Below are 11,546 nucleotides of genomic sequence, written 5' to 3' on the forward strand. Positions count from 1 at the left end.
ATGGGGATTATGGGATTGGGTGCCACGTAATGATAAAGACCTTGCTAAATATCGTGAGGACATCTTTTAAGGATGTAACTTTTATCATCAATTTTACAAAAGCAGAGTAATTTGGCCTGAGTAAAGACGGGGGGTATTCTGGTAGTGCTCAAAGATGAGAATTAATATTGTGAGACTGAACTAGAAACTGGGGAAATCGTAAGGTGTTTTTATCTTTCTGCAGAAAAGACAAACAAAGCTAAAACATGCCCAAATACAACTATTGCACCAGCTCATGGTATTTTGATAGCAAAATAAACCAAAACATTGATAAATGAAGCCCACATGGTGCGACAACGCATTAATTATAACTTGAAATCCCTTCTTACTGTTTTTGATCAGTCTTATTGTGGAAATTTCGCACAAATAAGGGGTTGGTTGGGAAAATTAGTTAAATATTATACCTCTAGAGATCCTCTAAGTAGTCCAAATTGTAAACCTCAAAGTATATGGGGAGACATAGCGGGGGTATTTGGTTCTGTCAATTCAATTAGTAATACCGCTCAAATCAATCAACTAAGTGAGTACACACAGTGAACAATGAGTGGGAAAGGACTCACTAAGGCCCTTCAAGGTACTCTACATATTATAGCAGCGGGTCAGCATCTTAATAATGCTGCAAAGGAATTGGCAGGTGCCTTAACAAAATCGTCTGATTTTGAGACACATCGTGCGGAGTGTTTATTTTTAGCCCAGAATTTAAAGGATCAAATGGTAGAGGATATTCAGGTTATTCGAATGGGTCAAGTTCCTGAGCGAATAGCGGAAACTTTGTTAGAGGTTTTCGGTAATCAACTTAATTTGACTTCTGCTAAACATGTCCCATTAGTTAAAATCGGCATTAATGAAAATTCATTGTCAGGTTCTGGAACATTACCTTTGACTATGATATGTCCTCAATATGGGAAGCGCAGTATTATGAAAGTTAGGCGATTCCAATCAATGGGTGTTAGACAAGGATATTCATTAATTAGATTAGGAAGGAATGGATATTGGGCTGAAGGTGAAACACCGATGATTTCTACCACAGACTGTTGTGTTGAGGAACATGAGTGGGAAATTTGCTCATGCTCTGCAATGTTTAGTCTATCTCTTAATTGTTCTGCAGTTTGGGAAGTAGTTCCTTTAGACCAAGCCACAGGTGCATGGCAGGTGTCAGAAGCACAGTGGTGCATATTACATGATGGAAAAGGTGAAAATATGATATACGGAGGGAAGTTGTGTCCAATTACTCCTGATCCATTTTGTCTTGAAATTCTCTATCATCTTCACTTGGGTGGAATTCATGTTCCACATGTGCAATTGTTGCATTTAGAGCAACAATGGTGGAATAATGATTTAGTAGAAGAAAGGAATTATGAACTCTTCGAAATGGTTAGAAGAGTTAAAAAGAGTGTTAAAGCAGCTCAAGAGGAGGGAATTCAAGCAATGGGTCATGTTATCGTAGCAAACGGAATAGCTAAATTGATGTCTGAGAGAAAATTAACACAAATTCCGGGAAATCTATCATGGTCGGAATGGATAGTTTTGACTATGGTAGCAGTTTTGATGTTTCTGTTAGCAATACAACTCATCATATATGTTACTAGAAGGAAGAGTACCAAACCTGTTAAATTGGTTATTATTAACCAAAAGGATAGAACAGAGAATGAATATGGAGTGAATTAGGAGATTTTACACATTCTACACTACTTACAAAACACAACCTCACAAACAATCAACACCCGCTCACTGATTTTTCAACCCTAAGGGATAGGATCCTTTATCATCAACGTTTATTTTAGTTGTTGTTTTAGCCAGGAACTTGAGGAGTAAAGTACTTAACGAGTCGAGGCACTGGCAAAAGATTTATTAGTTTTTCTTTTCGTAGTTGAATGGGGTTCATTTTAAATGCTTACACATAGACGTTGAATGACAGATAGCATGCAGGGACATAACATGTGTTGGGTTTTTCTTTGTTTTTGTTTTCCTTTCTGTTTCTATTCTTCTATGCTTTGTCTTTCCCTTTCAAGGGAACTCGAGCTGCGTTTGAGACGCGATGGGAACGCTCTGCGTGATTACGTCGTGAAGCACGTATAAAATCAGTCCAATGGAAGCCCACTACGACATAGGTGACGTCATAGACCAGGAAACTATAAAGCAGCCCTGAAATCAGACCGCGACAGCTTCTGTACCTTCAGCAAGCGCTCTCTGTATATCTGTCCTTGTCTATTTATTGTTGTCTGTCAAGCCCATATATCTATCATTATTATGGCGAGCAAGCAAGATTAGACGGTGTGTTGTTCCCTGCCCTCGTTATATTCAGCTTATCATCAGCTTTGTGTTGCTTGTTTGGGAGTGGAGCATGCCCAGTCAGTCCTCGAGGGGGCTGATTGTGAGCATTGTATGAGTCATGAAGACGCTCCGCTCTCGCCGATCGTTCTTTGAGGAGGACGGTTCGGTTCATTTTGGGGTTCCCAAACGGATCTGACAGCGTGGGTTGGGACGGCCCGCCCTATCTCAGCTTTCACCTGCAGATCCAGTGTGCTGCGATTTCCAGTTCCGAGGAATTGGTATCGTTAGTGGTATCGCAGATGTTTGATTTTTCAATAAATAGGCAGCTCATAAATCTGTTGAATAAAGAGGAGCTTTTAAAAGGAGGTTTTTCTAATGCTGTTGCTAGTTAAATATTTACTGGACAGCTGCACATTATAAGAGTGAAAATAAAAAGAGTTTATTAGATGAAATATATCTAAAAAAACAGGAAAACTCTGTATCTCAGCCTCCTCGTCGGGGACTACTGGTTTTTCCCTATCTCCACACTGAGGTGTCGAGATCGTGGAATAAACCGGTTTCTATTTTATGTGTTTAATACCCAAACGTCTAACTAGAGTAATGTTATGGGTATTAAGTATCATGGTATGACAGTGCCTTGGATTATAGAGACTGTTGCGAGCTTTTCTCTCTCCCGAGTCGGCATTTTCAACCCCGACGTTACCCACCAGCCATCTTTAATAATAAATAAATTGTATTAGGCAGTACTGGTGGGTAAAGTATTTAAGGACATAGATGAATGTGAGGATGTCAGCATTGACTCTATTCGAGAATATATATATATATATATATATATATATATATATATATATATATATATATATATATATATATATATGTTTATATGTATACGCTTTTCTGATATAAAAATAAAAAGAAAGAAAAAGAAAGATAAAAATGTCTGTTCTTCTGGACGCTCCGCTTTCAAGAAAACTAAACCTTTCAGCGGCGTTCCATAGGTTTATTCCTCACCAATCTATGTTCCTCAAACTGGCATAGAGTGCAAGAAGAAGACCTGATGCCGAGGCTATCAGGCTTCTAAGGGTGGTCCCCTCCGGGGTAGGGACGGTTTTGAGAAATCGTTTCTCCTCTGCGCCCTCTGGGGTGCGACTCTCTGAGGAGGGTCACAGCACTGCCAGTTCGGTTGTTCCCTGCCGGTTCGCCGCTTCATGGCGCCGAGGTGTCAGCGTCCCCGTGCAATCCTCTGAGGAGGGTTGTAGAATGGTCAGTTCGGTTGTTCCCTGCCGGTTCGCCGCTTCAGGGCACCAAAATGATTGTTCAATCAAATCCAGAGGCCAGTCTCGAGAGACTTGTTCCCTTATCGGAATTTCTGGCAGCGTGGAAACTTCTGGCAAATATTTCTCTATGGGTCCTGCACATAATAGAAAAGGGTTACAGCGGTTCTCATCCGCCCAGATTTCAGGGGGTCCTCCCTACGGTAGTGGACTCACAGCAGGCTCTGGTTATGGAGCAGGAAGTACTGACACTTCTTCAAAAAGGAGCTATAGAAAGGGTTTCTCCTCCCAGCAGAGAGTCAGGGTTTTACAGCCGTTACTTCATTGTTCCAAAGAAGGATGGAGGGTTGCGTCCTATCTAGATCTGCGCGATTTAAAGAGCAGAGTTCAGAAACTCAAGTTCAGAATGCTTACACTCAAACAGATTGTATCACAGATTCAGTCCGAGGACTGGTTTGTCACAATAGACTTGAAGACGCTTACTTCCAAGTATCTATCCATCCTCATCACAGGAAGTTCCTGAGGTTCGCTTTAAAAACGGGGGCGAAGCATACCAGTATCGGGTTCTTCCATTTGGCCTAGGTTTATCACCTCGCACCTTTACAAGATGCGTGGATGCAGCTCTGGCTCCTTTGAGACTCCAGGGCATTCGCGTATTATATTATATCGACGATTGGTTGATCCTAGCTCAATTTGAGCATATGGCAGTTCGGCATCGAGATGTCGTTCTGTCTCATTTAAAGATGTTGGGGTTGCCACTCAACGCCAAGAAGAGTGTGATCCTCCCAGCTCAGAGGACCACTTTTCTATGTGTAAGGCCAAAAGTAATTACGTTGGACGCAGCTGGTTTTCTAGGTGTAATATGGGTTTTTCTAGGCCAGTCACTCACTGTGAAAGAGTTTCAGACTGTGGGTCTCTTGGCAGCTGCGTCCAACGTAATTACTTTTGGCCTTCTGTACATGAGACCCCTGCAATGGTGGCTCAGGACCAAGGGGTTTTCTCCGAGCGGAAATCCGTTTTCGCATGATCAAGGTCACGCGGCTATGCCTACGTGCCTCGGTCATGTGGAAGAACCTTGGTTCCTCGCCCAGGCCCAGTGTTGGGGGTTTCTTGTCGACGCATAATGCTATCGACGGATGCTTCCCTCACAAGTCGGGAGTGATCATGAGTGGTCGCTCGGCGGAGGGTCCGGACAACACACTGACGATCTCGTATATCAGAGCAGATATCCTGTTGAGGCAGGGCTGAGGCCCGGGGAATGGAGACTTCACCCCGAGGTGGTGGAGCTCCTATGGGAGATCTTTGGACGATACAACCCATTTTCCACTATGGTTTTCCCTCATATATCCAGCTCCTCTCGGACTGGACGCTATGGTGCAGGTGTGGCCGAGGCTGCACCTGTACACATTCCCCCCGATATCAATGCTCCCGGGAGTTCTGCTGGGGTGCGACTCTCTGAGGAGGGTCGCAGCGCTGCCAGTTCGGTTGTTCCCTGCCGGTTTGCCGCTTCAGGGCACCGAAATGATTGTTCAATCAAATCCAGAGGCCAGTCTCGAGAGACTGGTTCCCTTATCGGAACTTCTGCCAAATATTTCTCTATGGGTCCTGCACATAATAGAAAAGGGTTAAACGGAGTTGTGGAAACGGTGGGCTTGGCCTCTGAGGGGGCCCAGTTCATATAATCCAGTCTCTTGACTGAGGTCGTTGAGACCGTCCTTCAATCCAGAGCTCCTTCCACGAGAAAACTATGTACATTGAAATGGAAACTGTTCTCTACATGGCGTGGATAACGTTTTTTAAATCTTGTTAACTACCCGGTTGGTACAGTTCTCAATTTCCTACAAGACTGTTTCTCTGCTGGATTATCTCCCTCCACCTTAAAGGTGTACGTAGCGGCTATATCTGCTTATCACCCCTCTCGGGGCTTCTTGTCTTGGGAGAGATCCTCTTATTATTTGTTTTCTCCGTGGTACATTGAGGCTCAGGCCTGCACTGCAATCTAGAGCACCGGCTTGGGATTTGGCCATTGTACTTGAGGGTCTGGCCTTGGCTCCCTTCGAGCCCATCGAGGAGGTTTCAGAAAAATTCCTCACTCTAAAGACTATATTTCTCCTTGCTATTTCGTCTATCAAGAGAATTGGTGATTTACATGCTCTGTCGGTTGCTCCTTCATGTCTGGAATTTGCACCTGGTATGGTGAAAGCATTCCTCTACCCTAGACCGGGTTATATTCCTATGGTCCCACTAAATGTTGGGGGCCCAATAGTGCGGCAGGCCTTTTATCCTCCACCCTTTAACCCTCTCAGGTCTAAGGGTTTTTTGGGGTCCTTGAGGTGTTCTGACATGCTCTGACATTTGTGCTTTTTTCAGTTATTTATAAACATGTTAATGGCAAAGGTGTAAATTCACTCTATATAGCACAAACGGGGCTACCGTAATATGTGAGCAACATGTATGTACATGTTTGTATTTTTGAGAGAATATTGCTTATGCATGGATATTGAAAAAACTAAAACTTAAAGTGTCTGAAATAAGGCCACAAAAGACATACTAAATATGTGTCCACAAGACTTTTGACTAATGAGTGTTGTTGCCTAGAATTTTTGCTTCAAAATGATCTGAAAATCATCCTGCCTAATAATTTACACAAAACAATACATTGATTTAAATTTTATAAGACACCTTTTGTTTGGAAAGGCAATATGCGTGGAGGCGTGTTCACACCTGAGAAGACAAAGGCCGGATAATGTGCCGCATAATGAGCTGCATATTAATTAGCCCTTTCACACATGGTGTGTCACAGGGTCCCAAAGAATGCAAGGACAAAAGAAATGATCTATATATACATATTTTACAATTAGAAATTGTAACCAATTACAAATAGGTTACAATTACAACAACAATTACAATTTTAACAATATTTCAAGTGTATTGCTTTGTAAAAAGTATACATTTTATCATGCGTATTAAAAAAGGTAAGGATTCATTAGTTTGAATATTGGAACAAACACTATAATAACATCTTAGTTGATAATTCAATATACCTACTTTATTTTTGACAAAACATCATACTATAGTATATTTAACTATGAGCAGAGATTGGTGAACAAAAGCTTACCTATTTAATGTGACAGTAGTCTTTTTTTACAGTCAAAACTTTATAATCTAATCAAAACTAATCACAAAATCTTGTCTAAACATTCATATTTAGTCTGTAACATATCGTGTTTATGATATTGTAAGGACTGGGCTAAGTGGGTGAATCTGAATAACTAAATACATTCTGCTAAAGACCAAAAATCTCTGAATGTAAATTAACCCAAACACACACACACACACACACACACACACACACACACACACACACACACACACACACACACACACACACACACACACACACACACACACACACACACACACACACACACACACATTCCCCCACCAGTGAAGACCACACTCAGGACAGAGCGTGGTGTCCGCTTACAAGACATTTTATGACTGATCGGAATGTCCCAAAGGAAGTGGATTCCAAAGCGAAAAGGAACTTATTTTCTTTAAAAGACATTTAACCAGATATATTCGATGTGTTTTTTTGTGTGTCCATTTGCCCATGTCACATTGGAATGACTATGATTTTATCGTAGCTTAAGGTGAATTATAAATACCTTCATTATGCATTTTAAATATAACTGTCTATTCCCATAACTTGTACACATAGTTCTGGACACCTCCAGAATGCTTTCGGTGTGATCAATCAGAATACGTACAGTAATATCCAGTAAAATATAGTTTACTATGTTTTCCATCTTTGGAGTGAAAAGAGACCAAAACTAACATCACTGGTGTTCTTAGATAACAGCGTTTACGACCCAAAGGAATGTTCACAGAACTGTGGCTCTCTCTGAATTCTAACCAAGGAGGAGAAATGAATCCTGTATTCATATATATATATATGCTATTATATATCCACTTGAGAATTGTATGAACAATGTATCTAAGTTCACTATTTCATGAGTTGCCTTTTTGTGGTTTGGTCTATGTTTCTCGACAACTCTAATGCGATAATGTTTTAAACTTTGCCAACTAATGTTTAACCAAATCCATTTGTGGCAAGTTTGGTCTCGATAAACTCCAATCTTCATTCCCCATTTGTTAATTGACATTACATTTTGCTAAACTTGTGACACATTAGTATTATAAGAATTGTGAAGATTCTGCTCTTAAACACCCTAATTTCGTCGGTTTCAAATGTCTCTCTCTTAGACAAAGAGCAATAAAAACCAAAGTCCCGCCTGTGAAATTCCAACCCTCTAATTGGCCAAGTCAACAGGAAGAGGCCGGATTTCTCCAAGGTGATAAATGACGCTTCCCCCCTCCGCTCGCTCTGTTACTTCGCCTGTCTTTGTGTCATAATGTAAGGTCTCGCCTCCGGGCGAGCTCTTCGCCTTTCTTTTATTTGTTTCTAGTTTAGTTTGTGTTTTTCAGTCTTAGATAAGTCTCCGTGTTTAATTCCAATCGACGAGTGAAAAGAACACCGCGTGACATATCTCTTCAGCAAATCCATCTACAAGGGACCTTTAAACGAGCGCGCGCTCGTTTTGAAGGAGAAACACGCGCACGTGACCACGTGGCGAGAGACGCACACACGCTTCTTCACCAGCCATGCGAAGATGTGACGTTAACTCCGCGTGATTTCCCGGTAGAGATCTTTATTTCTTTTCTTTGTTAGTCAAAGTTTTGTTTTCCGTAGTCGACTCTGTTCACTTCCACAAAGTGAAACGAACTTAGCCGAACTATTTTCATTTGGTAATGTTACCCCAAAGACTTGGAAACTCCGTTCAACACGCGCGCCAAGCAGAGCCCAGTGACGCTTCCTAAAGGACTCCGCTCACGCACGCGCAGGAATGCCGCGACACAGAGAGACCCAGAAACTTAAGTATATCTCTTTATAGAGCTTCTAAGAAGCATTAAGATGATGTTTTCGTGTTGTTACAGACAGGGGACTGTCAGGGGGAATGTTGCCAATGCTCTCTCTCTCTCTCTCTCTCTCTCTCTCTCTCTCTTCCTCTTCCCCTCTCACACGTGTTTCCATTGTCCACACTCTATGCATTTCTCGTTCATCGATGCCTTATCGTGTATTGTTGTTTATTATGTTTGTAAATACATATATCGCATGTAACCGTAGTAAATACATAAGTAGTTCTGCCTTATTAAATTCATTATATTCATCTGATTGATGTACTGCCTTTTGGCTCATTTTCAAGTCCCTTAAGTGCCAAAAGATCTTATAGCAACAAGCTTACAAATTAAAGATACTTTAAAGAGTATGTGTTTATAGGGCAGGAAACCCAATTCTTGTGGCCACAGAATTGCTTTTCCTGAAATCCTATAAAGTAAGATGATATTGTGGAGTCCCACAAATATTAGTCTGACAATTGAGCTAATTAATTTAGCCTGTTTTGTAAGACGTGGTCCGTGTAGTTAATTGCAATCAACTTGTGGCAACAGACATGCATGCAGGTAAAATGACATATCACCCCTTATCGGGAGTTTTATTAACATGTAAGACTGATCTAATCCAAACATGTATGAATAATTATTAATTACCAATTAATAATTATGATATGCAAATTCCCCACGGATTAGATCCGCCCCAGAGTCTTTACAATATATTAGCATATACATGTTAATTTGCAGTTTGTTGCTTATACAGACATTTTATTTCAACATATTTCAGTATATTTTTACTCATCTTAGTAGGCTATAGCAATATAGTTTGGATGTGTTCATGTAAACATAACGTTTACTAATGTAGGTGCGAGAGTGAATGAACGGCACAGACACGCGCTCTATAACTGTAGTAAACAAAGCGCGCGCGCCTGTGCCGTTCATTCATCATTTAGCCTACACACAGACACGCAATTCATATTTAAACAGTCTTTTTGCGGTTTACAGACACTATTCAATATCGCGATTAGAACAAAGCACTTAAGAATAAATGAATTACTACATCAGCTGGATCCGTTGCTCCCCGAAATGAAACTACCACTTCTGGTACATTTTCCAGGGTTATTAGATAGTATTATTGCTCACACTGAAAGGATACGCTGTGTACACAGCTGTACAAGATACTTACTAAACACGATGTGTTTTATAATCCAGCTGGTGGGCGTTGACATGTTTGAATGGCTTGCCTTAGATCATTTGCGTTTGAATACGGCGCGCTCTCCGTGGGCGTGGCACATTAACGCGTAATGAGGTATAATGAACTGGAAAGAAAAAGACTGACATCTCTCTCTTTTCATACAGATTACATAAACTGAGAATATTTGTTTTTATATAAATTAACTCATTTAAAAGAAGAGAGTTCAAGCTTCATTATGGAAAAACACTCGTGCCTGTATGACAAGTATTCGCGGAATTACAGTTAATTTTCGGACGCGTTTCAAAATGGACTTAACTGACAGAGAGAAGGCAGAACGCGCATCATGTTTGTTTTTCTTTATTTGGCGAAAAGCACAACACTTTGTTTTTATTGTGAGTATCCACAAAAAAATAGACTGATCAGGATCTAATGATGTACAACACTTAATATGTAAGATCAAAATCAACAGAGTATTTTGAGTTTCTTTTGCACTGATAAGAAAAAAAGCGAGACTTAGCGCCCGCGCGATAGTCAACCTCAGAGGGTTAATACCCAATAAGATCCAATAAGATCAGGAACAGCTTAACCTGTTATGTCCAGTCCGGGCTTTAGATGCCTACGTTCACAGAGCTGCTCTGTGGCGTAAATCTGAGCAATTATTTGTTTGTTTTGGGTCACTCAAGAGAGGATGCCCTGCATCTAAACAGGTGATGAGTAAATGGATAGTCGAGGCTATTCCATTGGCTTATGAAGCGGCCGGACAGCCTTCACCTATGGCTGTGCGGGCCCATTCTACTCAGAGTATGGCGGCCTCTATGGCCTTAATTTCGGGAGTTTCCCTTCTTGATGTGTGTAATGCGGCAGGATGGTCCTCTCCGCATACATTTGTCAGGTTTTTATGACCTTGACCTCTCCACTCCTGGGGCGAGGTTGCTTGCTTCTTAGTGTGCGCAGGACTTCACACAGAACGGGCATTTGTCACTATGGCGTAGTGGGTATGGGGTTCCCATCGCGTCTCAAACGCAGCTCGAGTTCCCTTGAAAGGGAACGTTTCAGGTTACGTATGTAACCCTGGTTCCCTGATAGGGAACGAGACACTGCGTTTGCCTGCCAAACTTCCTGCATGCCCTGATCGACTTGCTTCAGGTTTTTCAGAAGCTGTCGCGGTCTGATTTCAGGGCTGCTTTATAGTTTCCTGGTCTATGACGTCACCTATGTCGTAGTGGGCTTCCATTGGACTGATTTTACACGTGCTTCACGACGTATTCACGCAGAGCGTTCCCATCGCGTCTCAAACGCAGCGTCTCGTTCCCTATCAGGGAACCAGGGTTACATACGTAACCTGAGACGATTTCTTGGTCTGCTATTTCTTCTCCTCACTATCTCTTCAAAAGGTTGGCCACCTGGGGATGATGGTGTGGAACTGACGGCCGTAGTTCCAGTGGAGGGAGATGAAGACTAAAATTTCATCTTTGAATATAATTTCATTATTTAATATTGTATATGAATGAAACCTTTATTGCCCCGGAATTTGTTTTACACTCATGGGAACCACAGTAAACATAACCACAACAAACATAGAATAAATATATAAATAATAAACAAATAAATAATATTATTTGTGAATAATAATAATATTGTGTATCTGTATTATTAATCTTTATTTAGTATTCACAATCAGTTGTATTATCTTATGAAGTTTAAAATGCATGAGTTAGACTATAGATTGCATGGACACATTGTTACGGCATAAAGGAAACAAGCAAGGATTCAATAGCAAGTGAACTGGTGTTTATTTAAACACACACAAA

The 11,546-nt window shown here is 41.1% G+C and overlaps 1 long non-coding RNA gene across 1 annotated transcript; it reads right to left on the reverse strand.

The window, feature by feature from the left end:
• Positions 1 to 1,923: 1,923 nt before the first annotated feature.
• Positions 1,924 to 11,204, reverse strand: LOC143736643 (uncharacterized). The gene is made up of 2 exons (XR_013203528.1): positions 11,078 to 11,204; positions 1,924 to 2,031 (listed from the first exon to the last, which is right to left on the reverse strand). It is a non-coding gene; the product is annotated as an uncharacterized LOC143736643 (long non-coding RNA).
• Between the last annotated feature and the right edge of the window lie 342 nt (positions 11,205 to 11,546).

This window comes from Siphateles boraxobius, unplaced genomic scaffold, assembly GCF_051911475.1.
Source record: "Siphateles boraxobius isolate OS27281-9 unplaced genomic scaffold, OSU_SipBor_1 130, whole genome shotgun sequence".
In the NCBI taxonomy this organism is placed as follows: domain Eukaryota; kingdom Metazoa; phylum Chordata; class Actinopteri; order Cypriniformes; family Leuciscidae; genus Siphateles; species Siphateles boraxobius.